We start from the raw sequence: 17,929 nt of genomic DNA, 5'->3' as shown, positions 1-17,929 counted from the left end.
CAAAGTTTGGCCAAGGCTGAGAAGAGCTGCCCCCACCGATGTCCACATCCCACCTTCCTGATGGAATCTACCATGTGACCTGTGGACTCCGCTTTTCACAAGACCTTCATCAAATCCCTGGACAATCAAGCATCCCAGTATCTTAGAAGGCAAAGTCACAACATTGCTACGTGAGACAAAACCTGGAAATGAGTCCTCGATAAGCTAGCACAGGTGGAATTTCCCTAAAGAGGGAGGAAGAAATAATGAAACAGTAATTCCATGAACTGAGGAAGCTGCCTCAATGCAAAGAGTCTTCTTCATCTCCTCAGACATGAGGTTTATCACTTCAAGTCACCTGTCGTGCCAGTAAGAATGAGTACCTTGAACAAGCGAGGCACAGTCTGTTGGTATCAGTGAACACCTGCACTGATTTAATCTGTCCTTCTTGCATCCTGCATATTTGTAAAATAGGATTCTGGATTGTGCCTCGGAATCTTCTAGAAGCCAACTAAAAATTCTGGTGCTGAGCTCAAGAATGTGCGTCCCTTGGGTGGGCGGAGCTTGGGAAGCTCTTCTTAATGACCTCCCCAGGTGCCCCTTGTGCACTCTGTCGTGTAGGTCAGGTGCTGACTTGGGCTATAATGACAAGAAGCACCATGAAGAGACTTAGGAAGTGAGGAAACAGAGTGCATCAAATATCCATTCTTAACAAGTCCCTCCTGCAGTTAGAGAGAGAAAGAGAATGAACATCTGCACAGAGCACTTTTTACATCAAGACCTGACACGCACAACCATAAACACACACGCTTAGCTGAAACAAAAGTTTCCTGAAACAATACTTACTGAAACTTCCCTACGCGACTCAAACTTCTTCAGTCTTTTTAGCATATACTTTTTTAAGAATACAGTCACATTAGAGTAAATTGTTTTTTTCCACCCAAAAATGGATTGCAAAAAGCACAGATGTGGAAGAATTGGGGTGGTGGTCATAGTGGAAATAAAAGCAGACAAGAATCAACAGCTTGCCTTTTTTCTTTGCAGTGAGAGCCAGTCCCTGTGTTGATCAGAAACAGGATATAATGAAACCCCTTTCCTCCTCTTGCATCAGGGATGACTGTCTAGCTCCTTTCATGAAACGGATGTTGTGCATCCCCTAAGATGATTAAAAATCTTGGGAAAGAGGAATTGAGAGGAAGAATGGTAGTTAAGCAGGAATCCAACACACTGACCTGGGAGAAGTGAGTAGAGTAAGATGATTTTTGCTTTGTGGGGACTCAATGTTGTTTCTCATGTAGGAAAAACCCTTAGGTCAATATGAATCTGCAAAGACCATGAAAAGGAATAAATATATATATGTATAAATGAATCACTATGCTTGTACATTAGAAATTAACACAACATTGTAAAGCAACTATACTTCAATTAAAAAAAAACAGGAGATCAGGATGACACTTGCACCCCAATGTTCACAGCAGCACTATTTACAATAGCCAAGACATGGAGACAGCCTAAATGTCCATCAACAGACGACTGGATAAAGAAGATGCGGTATATTTATAAAATGGAATACTACTCAGCCATAAAAACCGACAACATAACGCCATTTGCAGCAATATGGATGCTCCTGGAGAATGTCATCCTAAGTGAAGTAAGCCAGAAAGAAAGAAAAATACCACATGAGATCGCTCATATGTGGAATCTAAAAAAACCCAAAAAACAAAAAAACAGAGCACAAGTACAAAACAGAAATAGACTCACAGACATAGAATATAAACTTGTGGTTGCCAAGGGGGCGGGGGGTGGGAAGAGGTAGACTGGGATTTCAAAATTGTAGAATAGATAAATAAGATTATCCTGTATAGCACAGGGAAATATACACAAGACCTTATGGTAGCACACAGAGAAAAAAATGTGACAATGAATATATATGTTCATGTATAACTGAAAAGTTGTGCTCTACACTGGAATTTGACACAACACTGTAAAATGATTATAAATCAATAAAAAAAAAAGTTTAAAAAAATCAGGAGAAATTAAGTGGTGCATTGTGATCAAACACCTAACTTTCCACAACGTTCTTTTATTCATTCAACAAATACTTATTGAGTACCTAGTAGAAGGAGGGATAGAGCAATGAACAAAAAAGACAAAATCCCCTGCCTTCATATTCACTTGCTCATATTCCACTGGAAGAAGGCAGAAATCTTTAAAGTGAACAAAGTATTTAGTATGTTTAATGGTGGTAGGTGTTAAGGAAACAAGGAAGAAAGGGTGACAGGGGGTGTTGGGGCAAGGGCTGTAATTTTAGATAGAGGTGACCAGAGAAAATCTCACTTAAAAGGGCCTGTAGTGGGTAGAATCGTCCACCCACCTCCCCCGAAAAAACCTATGTCCAAATCCTAACCCCTAGTACCTGCTAATGTGACTTTATTTGGAAGTGGGTTCTTGGAAGATGTAACCAAATTAAGAAGACACTATACTGGGTTAGGGTTGGCCCTAATCCAGTGGCTGTTGTCTTTACAAGAAGAGGAAAATCTGGACATTAAGATGGAGAAGAGAACAGCACGTGAAGACAGACACACAGGAAGACAGCTACGCGATGGCAGAAGCAGAGATCAGAGTCATACAATTGCAAGCTGAGGAAGGTCAAGGATTACCAAAAACCACCAGTAGCTAGGAAGAGGTAGAGAAGAACCCTGCCCTAGAACCTTCAGAGACAGAGAGTGGCCCTTCCAACAACTTGATTTCCGATGTCTAAGCTCCAGAGGGTGAGAAAACAATTTCTGTTGACTTAGGCTGCCTGTCTTGTAGGACTTTGTCATGGCAGCCCTAGGCAATGAATGCAACGGCATTTGAGGATATTTATGAAAGAGATGAGAAAATGCCCCATGTGGCTATCTGGAGGGAAGAGCTTTCTAGGCATAGGGACACCCAGTGCAGAGGCTCTGAGATGAGCACATGCGTGACGTGTTCAGTATGAGCAAGGAGACCGGTGTGGCTGGAGCAGGGTGAGCAAGGAAAGTAACAGAAAATGAATTCAGAGAATCAATGGGAGCCAATTCACACTGGTCCTTGTAGTTTGATAAAAATTTTTTTTTGGCTTTTACTTTGTGTGAAAGGAGGAGGGGATTGAACAGAGGGGTTACTGGACGTGACTTCCATTTTAATAGGCTTGCTCTGTCTTTTGCAAAGAGAATAAGCTAAAGTCAAGGTGGAAACAGGGAGACCAGTTAGGAAGCTGTACAAACAGTCCAGGAGAGAGATAATGGGGACCTGAAGTGGGATGTAGCAGGGCTGCTGGTAAGAAAGAGTCAGATTTTAAATATATTTTAAGGTATTGCCAATAGGATGTGCAGTCAATTGGCCCCCACGCTTGCCACCAGGCATCACTAATCTGCTTTCTGTCACTGTAGATCAGATTTACATTTTGTGTCTTAGGTTTTTCGCTCAGCAAAATGTGTCTGAGATTCATCCAGGTCAGTGAATGTGTCAGTAGTTATATTACAGTTAAGTAGGACCACTGTGTGGGTGTAGGATAATTTATGTTTCTGGTCAGCAGCTGATGGACAGTTGAGTTGATTCCAGTTTTGAGCTATTATAACTAAAGCTTTCAGGAAAATTCATTTACAAGTCTTTGTGTGGGCATATGTTTTCACTTCTCTTGGGAAAATGTCTAGGAGTGCTATGGCTGGGGAGGGGGATATGGTAAGTATATGCTAAATTTTTAAGGAACCATCAAACAATTTTCCAAACTGATTATATCACTCTATATTCTCATCAGCAGTGTATGATTTCCAGCTGATTCACATCCCTGCCAATACAAGGTCAATCTTTCTGATTTTAGGCATTCTGCTAGGTATGTAGCACTGTCTCTTTACAGTTTTAATTTTTCTTTTTTCATCTCCAATGTTGTTGAGTATCTTGTCACATGATTGTTGGCAATTCACTCACCTTCCTTTGAGGAGTATCTGCTCAAGTCTATGATTTAGAGGTATAAATATACGATAAATGACTCCTGCTTAAAGTGTGTAATTTGATGACTTTTGATATACATATATCTGTGAGACACTTGTAACTTTCCTTCAAAGAGTGTTGGACCTTGTTCCAGCAGGCATTTAAGTTACTGGATGATTGCCCATTCTTTCTGAGGTTTGCTTTGAAGCTTGGCTAGGTTGCATTTACAGTAGACTTTAATCCAGGATAGTTTATCCCTACTGCTAAAGCATGACTCCTCTGGGGTCTCTACTGAACGCTCAGTGTTCAGCTAGGACTCTCCACTCAAGCTAGTCGGAACTCCAATGTCTCCAGCCCTGTATAGGATCTGGGGATTATTTAACTTACAAGCTCCCTGGTTGTTCTTGGCCCGACCTTGCTTTTATACCCTGTGCATTTGTGAATGTATCAGTGGTTTGGTATTCATCAACAGACTCAAGAAAACCCACAGTCAGATGTCTGGAGCTTTCTCTTCATAGCATCCTCCTCTCTGATTCTCTGCCCTGCCAATTCCCGCTCTTGTCCCTCCAACTCTGATCCTTGTCTTCTCAACTTGGTAAGACTGTCATGTTTTGCCTGAGATCCCCCTTGCTGCATCAGGGTCTAAAAAGTGCCTGCATGAAGGAACCCAGGGTATTCATTGGGTTCAGCATCTCTCAGGAATGAGAATCTGCACTATCTCTTGTCCAGTGTCCGAAAATTGATTTTCCCCATATATTTTGTCCAGCTTTCTAGCTGTTTACAGCAGGAGAGTTGGACTAGTCATGGTTGTTCCATTATTTCTAGAAATAAACAAAAATCTTGTTTGGGCTTAAGTATCTTTATAAACACAGATTTAAATATATTTTATAGTTCTTACTCTCTTTTTACCAATACATGGTTCATAAAGGTGGCTTCCAAGTCTTTTGGACATAATGCCATTAAGCTGTAATAGCTTTCTGGGTTCTAGGAAGATGGTTCCAGGCTCATCTTAATATTTTGTCTGTCCCAGGTCTGAAATCAGACATTTCTACAGAAAGCCCAGGTTTCTTCTATTGGGAAGTGGGATTTGGAAACTACACAGTGGATATCAGGGGTACTTAACTGCTACAGAGATAGTCATTGTATCTAGTACTTTTCAGTGGGCCAAGCTAGAAAATGAAAGTTTTGTTTCCTTTTTTCATATGAGGAAATTCATTATGAGTCATATTCAAACTTCCAAATCAAATTCAGGATTTAGGAGTTTTTATTAAATCTTTTCAATCTGACACCTATATATCTTTTCCCCCACATTCATAATTCTGGTTCTCAAGATACATACCAATATAAGCACTCATTTAATTTTTCTCACAATGTACACACGAAAGTCTCAGAATAACCATATCAACACTACACCAACATTATGATTACTGCAGATGCTTAAGTGTTTTTTATAGATATTTTTATCCACGTACTATATGCCACTAGAGATGTAGTCAAATTATTGTGTTTTGAAGTCACTTGAAATAATTCTCTGTTTGGCCACTGAATGCACAGTTAAATTCATTTCTTTCTCTTTGCTTTCAATCTTTAGAGAGTACTGTCTTTTAAACTTGATTTTGCTTTGTAATTATGTAAAACATCTTTCTGTTTCCAGAGTTGAGTCTATAAAGCAAGATATATTCAGAGATATTTAACTTCATCTCCTACATCCCTCATCTCGTTTCTACACTGCCCTTTTAGGTATGTGGAACCTTTTTCATTTGTATTTTTGGTTTATCTTCCCAGCATTATTATAAATATGTACACATAGACATAATTTATATCTCACCTTTATCCTCTAAATTACACACACTTTTCTCCACTTTGCTTAATTTACTTGCTTTAGTCCAGAATATATTCCGAGATCACTCCATTGCTGCTTATAAACATGCTCTTTGTTATAGCTGTGTGGATAAACCAGAGCTTACTCAACTAGTGCCCTGTTGATGTACTACATTTAGCTTTTCCCACTCTTTCATACACCTTTCTTTTTGCCCAAGAATATTTTCAGATTCTCCTTTAAATTTCATGAAATCTTTGAAACAGGAATCTCGAAAGACCAGTTTGGAGGTAAACAGACGGTGAGAAATATACCCTGTTTATGTCTTATTTCAATTTAACAAGTGTTATTGATCCTGTGTTACGTCCAAAGCACTGTGATGAGTGTCACAGGGGACACCAATGTAAAGAGAACCATCCTACCCTAAAAGGTCCCAAGTGAAAAAGAGAGAGAGAGAGAGACAATTAATTGTATAATAAGAGGCAGAATAAGATCAGTGTTATAGAAGAATCATAGATGAGAAGGTAAAGAAAACAAAAAACATGTGATGACTTATACCTGGGAATAATCAGATACAACTTCATGATGGAAGAATATCGGCTGTTTGAAACAACTGCAAAAATTTTGACCAACATACATGGAGAAGGATGGAAATGCCAGGAAGAATTGAGGGCATGAACACAGGTGTGCTCGAGGGACATCAAGGGACGTGTGAAATGAAGCTGGGGTGGGGCTTGTTGAAAGGGAAGCATTCAGAGGTGACATACGGATAGCACAAAGTTATGGTTTGGGAGTCAGACACCAGAGTCCAAATACTGGATGTTCGCTTACACTCTGATCTTTAGCAAGTTCCCTCAACATATCTGTTTGCTTATCCTAGGCCTGTGGTGAATTATCCCTTGTCCGGCTGAGTCCTAAAATAGGATTCCACAGTGTCTGGCATAGATGATGACCACCTTCTTCACCCTGGACTTCTGAGATGACCTCCCCATTTTCTGAGCCAAGCTCCCTAGTCTCCCCACCTCTCCTGGGCTGCCTTTCTCCTAAGGATGCAGGGAGGAGCTAGTGGGGCAGAGGAAGCCTGGCTTTTATTCTCAGCACAGAGCTCTTCTTCCCCAGGGGTCCGCCTTCATGGTGTGGGGAAGTGTTGGCTTCCATGGCAACCACCTCCACCACGCACACATCCCTGCACTCAGGTCTCTTCTCCCAGACACCTCAGGAGAACTCTTCCAAGCTTGGGATGCTGGTTTGCACCAGCAACGTCTCAGCCATCCTAAGGTTATGTAAGTCAGAGGAGTTCCCCCAAATTGTCCTTCCCGACTCCAGCACATCTTACTCTTTGTTGCTACATCAAACTCCTTCAGACATTCTGATATAAAATTACCCTTCCTGTCTCCTCGATAACAAGAATATTGATGGCTTGATCGCTGACATTTTAACATGCATTCAACAAACACTTACTAATTCCCTCATTTGTACTAGGCAATGTTCTAGACACAGAGGATAAAGTCATGAGCCAAACCCCCAAATAAGGCTGCTATCAAGCACACGACATATGCCAGACATTCTGCTCATTACTTTATGTTCATCAGGTGGTTGAACCCTTTTAGCAAGTCTGTGAGATCAATATTTCTGTTAAATCCATAATATAGGTGAATACAGTGAGCGTTGGTTAGAGGAACTCACTTGATATCTGAGCTTGTAGCCTGCTCTTCCTCTGACTAGTTGTCCAATTTTACCCAAGTTTCTTATGACTGCCCTCTGTCTCAATTTCCCTGTCTCAAAAAATGGGGATTGTAGTAACTCCTTTCAGTGCTTTGTGAGAAATAAATGAGCTCTTACCTGGAAAGAGAGTGGAGCAGTGCCTGGAATATTAAGAGTATTTCATAAATGTTAACAATTATTATTATATGTTTCCAGACTTACGGTATGATAGAACATTCATTTGTTTAAACATTTGTCCCATTAGATCATGAGAGTCTAAGGATTTCAGTTTTGTTTTTTTCAATCTCAAGACCCTCATGTATGAAATGGGGTTATTAATGCCTACTCTGCAGCTGCGTTGCAGGATTGGAAGGAGTGTTTTACGTGTAAAGTACCTAGCACAGTTCTTAATCTATAGCAGATGCTCAATAAATTCCTATTATTACAAGTATTATTGTTATGAGTCTTATTACTATTAAGATAATTTTTCAATGACTAGGATAGTTCTGGTAATGGAGAGAGTGTTCAAAAACCATTCTGTGACTCAAATAGAAATAAGTGGAATAGAATTGATTCGGAAGCACCCTCTTTGCTCCACTGCCCAAGGGACCTGGCGGATTTCCATTGGCGCCCATCTGTTTCCTGAATGACAACTCATCACTCACTTGGGTTAACACTGAGCACTGAGGGCTTACCCCTGCTAACCACTTAAAAACTAATATTGGGTTTGCAAAAACTGCTTTTTAATGATCCTTAACAGCCCTCCAGAAAACCTCATTAGCAGGCGCCGAGTCACTTGGGGCTGGGCAGAGGGAGTTCCGCGTGTGTGGCCAGAGGTCGTTAGCGCCCACTTGTCTCTGATTGAAGGCAGAGCGTGTGCTACGTACAAGCTGCACAAAGACTCCTCCCCCGGGTCTCTGAGAGTCCCCTCTTCCTCCTCCGGTCCATCCTGTCTGGAGCGCTGGGGCTCAGTCACCTGCCAGCTGACCTGCCAGACTCCAGACTTCTCCCACACAGGTCCTCCCTGGCCCGAAGAGCTAAGCGTCATTCCTCTGCTCCAAAGCCCAGCACGGGTCCCTATGGCCTCTGCCACCAACTTTGAGCTCTTCACAGGGGCCCCTTCCCACCTCCCTCACTTGCTTCTTATGACTCCCCCACCCTGAGACCGTGTAAATCAAGTGAAGCAGGATGTTCTATCCCAGTCCACCATTTTCCCTGCTTCTAAGCTTGTGCACATGAAGTATGTCCTCCGGATTGCCACCGCTCATGCCACAGTTGTCCCCATGGCAATGTGAGGGAGGAGAAAAGACTCGGCTTTGAACCCTGTAGATAAAGGTTCTTATCCTATCTTCGCTCCTAAACAATTCTTTACTGTCAGCAAATACATCACTCCATGGCCCACCTGTTTTTCCTCATTGTTCAAAATATTGCAACAGTATCGAAATTTAGGGCCAGATAATTCTCTGTTGTTGGGGTGGGCCTGTACATTGTAGGATGTTGAGCAGCATCCCCGGCCTCTGCACACCAGATGCCAGTAGCTGCCCCTTCTCCCCGGTCCTGACAATCAAAAATGTATCCAGGCATCTTCAAACGTCCCCTGGGGAGCAAAACTGCCAGCAGTTAAGAAGCATTGCATCACCCCGACTATAGGAACCTCTGTAATATTCCACCCAGGATACTGCAATTTTCCTCTCCCCATGTCTAATCCCTCTTTTAATAAAAAACAGCAACAGCAAATACTTCTGTAGCACTCATATTATGCCTTTCATTGTCCTTAAGAGATCCACTTCTGTCTGCTAATTTATCGTCACCTACCCTATGAAGTAAGTACTTTCATCGTCTCTGCTTTACAGATGAGGGAATAAGACACACAGAAATTAAATAATGTGCCCACAGTCACACAGTCAGAGTTCAGTCCCAGGCAGTGTGTCTCTAGATTCCCTCTTCCAAACCCATAAAGCTGCTTGAAATAAGCAGGTATTTTGAAATAAGAAAGATCAAGGTTTACATTCCAGCTCTAACACCTATGAGCTCCAGAGCCTTGGGCAAGTTGGATCTCTGGCTTCCAGCAATATGGAGATAATAATATTTATGTTGCAGGACCATTTGAAGCTTAAAAATAACATATATATAAAACTCCTAGGACAGGTAGGTCTGACCCACAGAAGATGCCCAGTGAAGAGGGATGATGAAGGTGGTGGTGACAGAGATCAAAGAGGAGCTGAGAAAGCAGGAGAGGAGAAACTGTAAAATCCTAGGAAAGAAGAAAAGATCAGTGACTATTTCCTTCTATATATCTCCCTGGTTCGGGCAAGGTCCGGCGTAGAGTAGATGCCATACCTCTGTCTTTCTAGGACCCCAGAGCGTGGGCTGGCAAACTGCAGTCCACACGCCAACCTGGCCCACCATTTACTGTTGTTAAGAAAGTTTTATTGGAACACAGCCCTGCCTGCTCACGTATTCATTGTCTATGACTGCTTTTGTGCCACAGTGGCAGAGTTGGGTAGTTGCAACAGGGACTGATGGCCCACAAAGCCAAAAATATTTGCTCCTGGGCCTTTTACAGAAAAGGTTTGCCTACTACTAACATATAATTTGAATTAGAAATCACAGAAGGTGAAGATCTCCAATATCCTCTCCTGGCTCAAATACATCCTGTGATTTTCTGAGTTCCCAGCTCCAAACTCACCTCTTCCATGTTACTTCTAAGAGACTTCCCCCAGCACGGGCTCCGCTCTCACTGCCCCCCTTGCACCCTCAGATGAAGGCACCATGCTATTCATGTCCACCATCTCTCAGTTTGCAGGTGTCTCACGACTGCTTCCAGCATGTGCTTCTGCAGACAAACTCCCTGGTGCTAATTCCATGCTGTTGCCAAGGGCCGCCCTCTGAAGCTTTCTGACAGCTCAGCTGTCAGCTTCCAGATTGGAGAAATGACATCAGCCTCGTATTCAGAGGGAAAAAAATGGGGAAAGACTCAGGCGGGCCCATAGGTGGCCCAACCCCTTCTGTCTTGATTTCCCCTCCATCCTTCCTGGGGGCTCCAGACCTGGTTGATCTCCTACGGACACCACCATGCCATTCACCAGCTATCAAAACTTCTCTCTGACTTGATCAGTTACAATAGGACAAAGCACTCTCTTAAGAAGAATTTAGACACTGGAGGGGAAGAATAAAACAAACACAAAAGTATAAAGAAAAGGAAGTTCTGAGTCCATTTTGCCTTCCAGAAATGAGTGCTCAATTTCTAAGTTAGCTTCCGACACCAGCTCTGGGACTCGGAGGCATCCCTCTTCATGAGGGAAGACAATTCTGAAAACAGGTTCATATGCTCTTGTCACTGCTGCAAGGCGGTTTGAGGAAGTGGGCACTGATCATCTGCACCCTCTGTCATGAGAAGCAGTCTCTTCCAGAAGAAGAGGGAGGGGATGGCTATTGAGCAGTGTTTGCTGTAATGAGTTACTACTATTCAAAAATACATAATAAAACATCCCATTCCGATATACAACAATGCACATTATTGTTTATAAATGTCAGCTACCCGGAGAGCCCACACTGTGAGCCTGTTTTTATTTTTGCTCCCAGACAGGACCCTATTTCTTTCTTTTTTTTTTTTTTTTTTTGAGTAAGGAATTTATTGGGAGAATGCATTATAGCTTCTTTTTCTCAATTGAAGTATAGTTGATTTACAATGTTGTGTTAGTTTCTGGTGCACAACATAGTGACTCAGTTATACATATATATATTCTTTATCATATTCTTTTTCATTATAGGTTATTACAAGCTACTGAATATAGTTCCCTGTGCTGTACAGTAGGACCTTGTTGTTTATCTATTTTATGTATAGTAGTGTGTATCTGCTAATCCCAAATTCCCAGTTTTTTCCTCCTCCCCACCCTTCCCCCTTTGGTAACCATAAGTTTGTTTTCTATGTCTGTGAGTCTCTGTTTTGTAAATAAGTTCATTCGTGTCATATTTTTTTAGATTCCACATATAAGTGATATCATATGATACTCGTTTTTCTCAAGATGTTTCTTCCTCTTTGAAAGGCTTGAAATTTCTAACAAACTCCTTGGGTCACCTTTCCACAGCCTGGTGAGACTGGCATGTTGGCGATGAGAGAGCGAGGATGCTATCTGAATATTCACAGTTCCCATGTGTCAGACACTCTTCTAATTACTTTCTGTGTCTGATTTTATTTAATTCTCATCTAAACCCTATGAGGTAGATATGATCATCGCCAGGGCCAGGGGACTAGGGTGAAAAACTGGGTGCCTAGGGCTAAAATATTAAGGAGGCATTTGTTCTCGGGGCTGAGCCAGCAGCAGCCCTGCACTAACATAACCAGGGGAGTAGGTGCTCCCTTAAAGTTTACACTCTAGGCCCCTCACTCACCTCAGCCTCATCTTGGCCCTGATCATCACCTGATCAGAGAGGTTGTGACATCAAAATTACACTCCTGAAATTTGATAGTCTGCCCAACTCCAAGGAATTCACCCTTAAACACCGGATGCTGCTGCTCTGAGTATGTGATGCAGGCAGGTACCATGGAAACAGGGTGGAGGGCTGTTAAAAGAGTTGCGACCAACTGGTAAACTGGATATCTTAAAGAAACAAGACTCTACTTGACGGAGTGCTCATCCATTAAGGGCCACACTTTGACCACAGCTGAAAGAAGGCAGCTGCCTCCCCACCCCTCCTGGTTTGCTGCCAATCCTACCCATCTCTCCAGCCCCTTTTGTTCCATTCCTCCTCGGTAGCAATTGCCTTCCCTCCCAGTGGAGCACACCTGCAAGTCTCTATAGCACTCCTGAGTCTCTCTTCCAGATAATTAATTAAAAATCCAAAATAGAGCATTACCTCACGCCTCCCTGGTGCCATTCAACAAGAGATCATTTCCCAGCTGGATAGCTTGTTGCTTGCCACTTCTTAGTTTAGACTTCCTGTGTGGAAAGCATTGAGGAAACAGAGGAACAGAGTTCTTGTCCACCCCCAGGTGAATTTCACAAGACAGTTTGTCTAACTGTCCCTATGTTCTAGTTAGTCACAAGAATCTGAACATAGAGAAAAATCCACCTGGTCCCTCGAAAAGAGGAGAGTGTTCAAATAGCGGGTAATACTGGATTGGCAAGAACTCAGTGGGTTATATGATGTGTGAGACACTGTGCAAGTTTTTGCCAAGGACACAAAGACGCACGTGCTGAGGCTCTGCCCTCCCTCTGACCTAAACTTATGGGCCAATTAACACCTTCCCATAGATCCATCCTTCCAGAAATGTGGAGACAAATTGTTATTACTCGACTAAGGAGCACATTGCAAAGAGACATCCAAACCTACCCAGCCCCTTGCTTTAGCTTTTACTTCCCTGGTGAAAAGAAGTGGCATTTTGCTTTATTATTCAACAGTTAAGCCTCTACCCTCCACCTCTAATTTAGGAAGCAGGTCTCCGTCTCACCTCACCAGGCTCAGGCAGCTCCTTTCCTATCCCTGGGGAGACCTCATGGTGCAACGGAAGGAACACGGACTCTGGAGGAGTTCTGTCTAGGAAAATATGAGCTGAAGTAGGAAGGTCCCTCCTGGTCCAAATGTAACCTGTAGATGCTAGTTAACACTTAGATAGCATGGATCTTGTGCCAGGGACCGTTCCGAGTCCACACAGAAACTCTGTGATTTAAACACAATTATTATAGTTATGTTACCAGTGAGTTGAAATACCTCGGTCAAGTTTGCACAGGAGAGCTTGGTGGGGCCGGGACGGCCCTGGCAGCCCAGCGCGAGGGTCTGTGCTCTTCACTCCGACGCGTCACGCTTCTTGTACAGAATCTCGGAGATGAGTAAGGACCACAAAAATTAAAATGCAACTGCATTTTAAGGCAATAGGGGTAATTCTCAGGGGCCAGAAAGAGTGAATTTAAAGCAAAGAGGTGAGCAGGAGCTGAGGTGAACATCCAAATTGGGATTAGAACAAAACACGGGATTTAGGAGTTACGACTAGGGTTTTGATACCCAGGTCGGAACGGGAACTGACAGCTCATACCTGGGTGACCAGAAGAATCCTCCTGTCGCAGGATTCATAAAAACTCTGAGTAAAATATTTTATTTTAAAAAAAGAGAAAATTCTCCGGAAGTTAAAATGATGGGAAAATAAAGGAGTGTGGTCCAGAAGGGAAATCATCGTTTTCCCTAGGACTTTCAATTTCTAGTGGCCAGAATTCAGGTTTTAACAGCTCGTGCACCCGGAGAACAGTAGAAAAAACAGGACTTGCTTAGGGTGAGAGCTGAGTCTGGAACTCCGATGAGAAGACAAGACTCTCAAAGTGACTTAGGAAAAACACATTTTAAAAAAACTTGTTCTCCAGAAGGCAAGGTTGGGATATTTGCTTATCTCTGGGTAAAGCAGACTAAAGCCTCCCCAAGAATCTCTACCCATAAACTCTACCTATCCACACATGAGTCTGGGTCCAGAATTCACATACGATATACAGTCCAAAAAATATCCCAAAACAAAGATACAGCTGTGAGTAGTTCTGGCAGAATATAAGCCAAATCCTCTTTTGAGGCACACAGTTTAAACTCAGGCCCCTGAGGAGTATTGTTGCAAAGAACACGCACACACAGGAACAAATTACACAATATGTAGAAGCGAGTCATTATGATTCAGATTGAAGACATGAACAACAACAAAACCGAAAATTGCAGAACTAGGCTCATACAGACTCTCAGTGTTGGAATTAACTTCGGGAAAATTAAAAATGAGCATATAATACTATATTTAACAAAATAAAATAGGATATTAAAAGTAGGACAAAAGACTATCTCTCCCCCTCAAAAAAAAAAATTACTATCAAAATGGACCAGGAAATTTTGGAAAAGAATCAAATGGAACTTCCAGAAATAATAAATGAATAAATAATAATCAGAATCTCTATGAGCAGATTACACGGCAGATTATACAGAGATGAAGAGACTTGGTGAGTTGGAAGATAGGTGTAATTAGTTACTAACATTGCAGTCAAGGGAGACAAAAAGGCAGGGACTATGAAAAAGGAGTCATGGAGCGCAGAGCAAGAGGTTCTCATAACCACCACTCTCGAAAGACTAGAGAGACCAAGTACATGTAGAAAGATTACTACCCGAAAAAAGTGTCAGAATCACTGAAAAGCACAGTTCCACAGGGTCCGGAAATCTAATAAATCCCAGAAAACAGAAACGCACGCTACTGTCAAAGGGGCTGCAGACTGACAGATGATTTCGCATCCATGAAAGTGAAAGCCAGAAGGTGATGGAATCATATCAAAAGTAGTGAGAGAGAATCACTGTCAATCCAGAACGTATGTATTCAGAGAAACCATCTTTTAAGAAAAAGAATAAGGGAGTGGGTAGAGCACGTGCTTGGCTTGCACAAAGTCCCCAGTGCCTCTGTTAAGGGAAAATTATAAATAAAGACATTTTCAGATAAAAAATAAATAGATAATTTCAGATAAAAAATAATATTTACTGTCAAGAGACCTTCATGAAGTATGAACTTCGAAAGGGGGGAGAAAAGGTGAGCCTCAAAAAAGGTGTAAGATACAAAGAGGGATAGTGAGGGGAAAAAAAGTAAATTCTGGAAAAGTAAATGAGGGTGAATCTTAACAGTTTAGAAATGAACACGGCAATAACATGTCTCATTTATGAGGTTAAAAAGACTAAAAATAGGCATCATTTTTATTACTGGAGAGCAAACAGCATAAAAACATTCTACGATCCTTTTATTGTACAGAAAGATAATAAGGATAAACTTTAGATTATTTTCAGTTAAATATATGTGTTAAAACATCTCACCACGAAAAGAAAAGAAGGAGCTAACTTTAAGACTCAAAGATCTTAATTCACAAGATGGCACAAAAGGAGATGAAATTGGTAGAAAGATGGAAATTAAAAACAAAAAATGAAACATGTTCCCTTCCCCTGCTTGGAGAAGGGGCAATGAAATCTGCTGCCCGCCTGAGCTGTGGGAAGATGTCTCCACAGGATGTCTCTGTAAGTCAGGACATACGGATTCACAAAGGAAAACCGTTGCCAATAAACATGAGCTTGTCGTAAAAGATTACAAACTACATGAGAAATGTGTCAAGGAGAGTGAGCAGACATAGAAAATGTCAGAGTCACACCCCAAAAACTCTGAATGATAATAATTAAAAAAATAACAACAGTACGCTGTAAGCATAGCACTGAGTTTTAGTGAAGTTACGCTGCCTTTCTAGGTTTTGGTTTGTTACATTTTACCCAACATTCTGACGTTTTGGAGCCAAGGCCAGGGACAGAGCTTTCAACTTAAGTATGTTTAAAATATTCAAAGAGATAAAAGAAGAAAGTCAATCATATAATAACTACAACAAATTGCCAACAGATTTGAAAAAGAACCAAATGCAAATTGTGGAAATTAAAGATATAGCCACAGGAAACAAATAAAGCCTCAGTAAATAGACTGAATGGTAAATCTTTAACTGAATTTCAATTCTGCAACCTACTGAGTAACCCTAGTTAGGCAAATTATTTTATGTCTCCCAGCCTTAGTTTCCACATTTTATAAAATGGTCTATTAAAGACTCATGGATGTAGAAAACAAACGAGGGTTACCAAAGGGGAAAGGGCGGGGTAGGGATAAATTAGGAGTAGGGCATTAACAGATACACACTACTATATATAAAATAGATAAACAAGGACCTACTGTATAGCACAGGGAACTATACCTTATAATATTCAATATTCAATACCTTATAATAACATAATAATGGAAAAGAATCTGAAAAAATATATATTCATGTATATGAATAACCAAATCACTTTTGCTGTATACCTGAAACTAACACTGTAATTCAACTACACTTTAAATTTTTAAAATTTTTAAAAATTAAAAAAAGATCTATCAATAGCTATCTTATAAGGTTATTGTGGCATTTAAATGAATAATATACATAAAGTCTGCCACATGGTTAATCTCAACCTTGTTCCTTTTCCACATGCCTGCCTAATTTTTTTTTGCCTTGTATTTTAGTTATTTTTATACTTGATTTTTTCACTACCTGATTGTAAGTTCTTCACAAGATCTAATACAAAGTGCACTGAGAAGGTTTTGGATAAATAAAATTTTATGTAATATACGTAATATAAAACATACACAACATAAGTAAAGTAAAATATATCGGAAAATGAAGTAAAACAGGAAAACAAAGATCATTATGCAAACACACTCCAATCTTTTTTTTTCAATTCTGAACAATTGGCCCAAGTTTGAATGGATGGTTCCTGGCATTCAGCCACACTTATTAAAGTAGCTCAAGAATCAGCAACCTTTTTCTGTTAAAGACCAGGGAGTAAATGTTTTAGGCTTTGCGGACAACACAGTTTCTGATGCAACTACTCAGTTCTGACATTGCACTGTAATAGCAGACTATATGTAAGTGATCAAGCCCGGCTGTGCTCCAGTAAGATTTTCTTTATTAAAAAGAGGTAGCAGTCTGGATTTGGCCCATAGGCCATAGCTTACCAGCCTCTAAAGTAGGCTACTTTTTTCTATGCCCTTTTTGCCATTTAGTTCCTGCCTTTTCTCGTCCTTATCACGCTATATGGACATTATGAGCATACGCATCTGCTTCCGTTACTGGACTACACACTTCTCCAGGTTAGGCGCATAGGTGATTCATTTTTGCAGCCCCCAGGAGTAGCTAACCAAGCCTTGGCACAGGATAGGATCTCTATGCATACTGACTGTAGAAATGAATGCTTGAGGGTCCCCTTGAATCCACACCAGTCTTAGCATTTACTTGACTCATAGAACGTGACAGAAATGATGGGGGAGTGAGGGCTTCTGAAGCTATGGCATAAGAAATCTTACTGCTTCCTCTTGGGTTTCTTGGTTCCTGCGCAGCTATGTAAGAAATCACGCTGATCTGTGAGAGAGAACATTTGCTGAGATGACATGAAAAAGGAAAGTGACCTGAGTAAGACTGGATTTCCAGTCCTCCTGGTCAAGGCACCAGGCATGCAAACAAGTTATATTGGACCCTGCAGCCCAGCCCAGCCCAGCCATCAGCTGAAAACCATGAGTGATTTTAGGTGAGGCAACGTGAACAGAAGAATCATCCAGCTGAGCCCTGTCTGAATCCCTAGCCAATGAAGTCATGAGATATCATACAATGGTGGCCACTGCATTTTGGGGTGGTTTGTGATATAGCATCAGATTATTGGAACCCTCGGAGTTGTAATTATATCAAGGAGGTAAGCTCCATCTAGGTCTCTGGGTGCCTCTGTTTGAGAAGCAGTCTCCTCCAGGCAGTCTTGGAATTTTCTTGTCCCATCCTTCACTTTTCCAGAGGGCTCTCCTGGCTTATGATGGCCTTGGAAAATCCTGCCTTCAGGATCCAAACCAAGCCTTGCAGATCCCCCAAGAAAGGCCTTTCTGGACAACTCCAGGCCATAGCCTGC

This window comes from Camelus bactrianus, chromosome 12, assembly GCF_048773025.1.
Source record: "Camelus bactrianus isolate YW-2024 breed Bactrian camel chromosome 12, ASM4877302v1, whole genome shotgun sequence".
Taxonomy (NCBI): Eukaryota; Metazoa; Chordata; class Mammalia; order Artiodactyla; family Camelidae; genus Camelus; species Camelus bactrianus.
The sequence above is the reverse complement of the archived record's forward strand: the minus strand, read 5'-3'. Positions refer to the sequence as shown.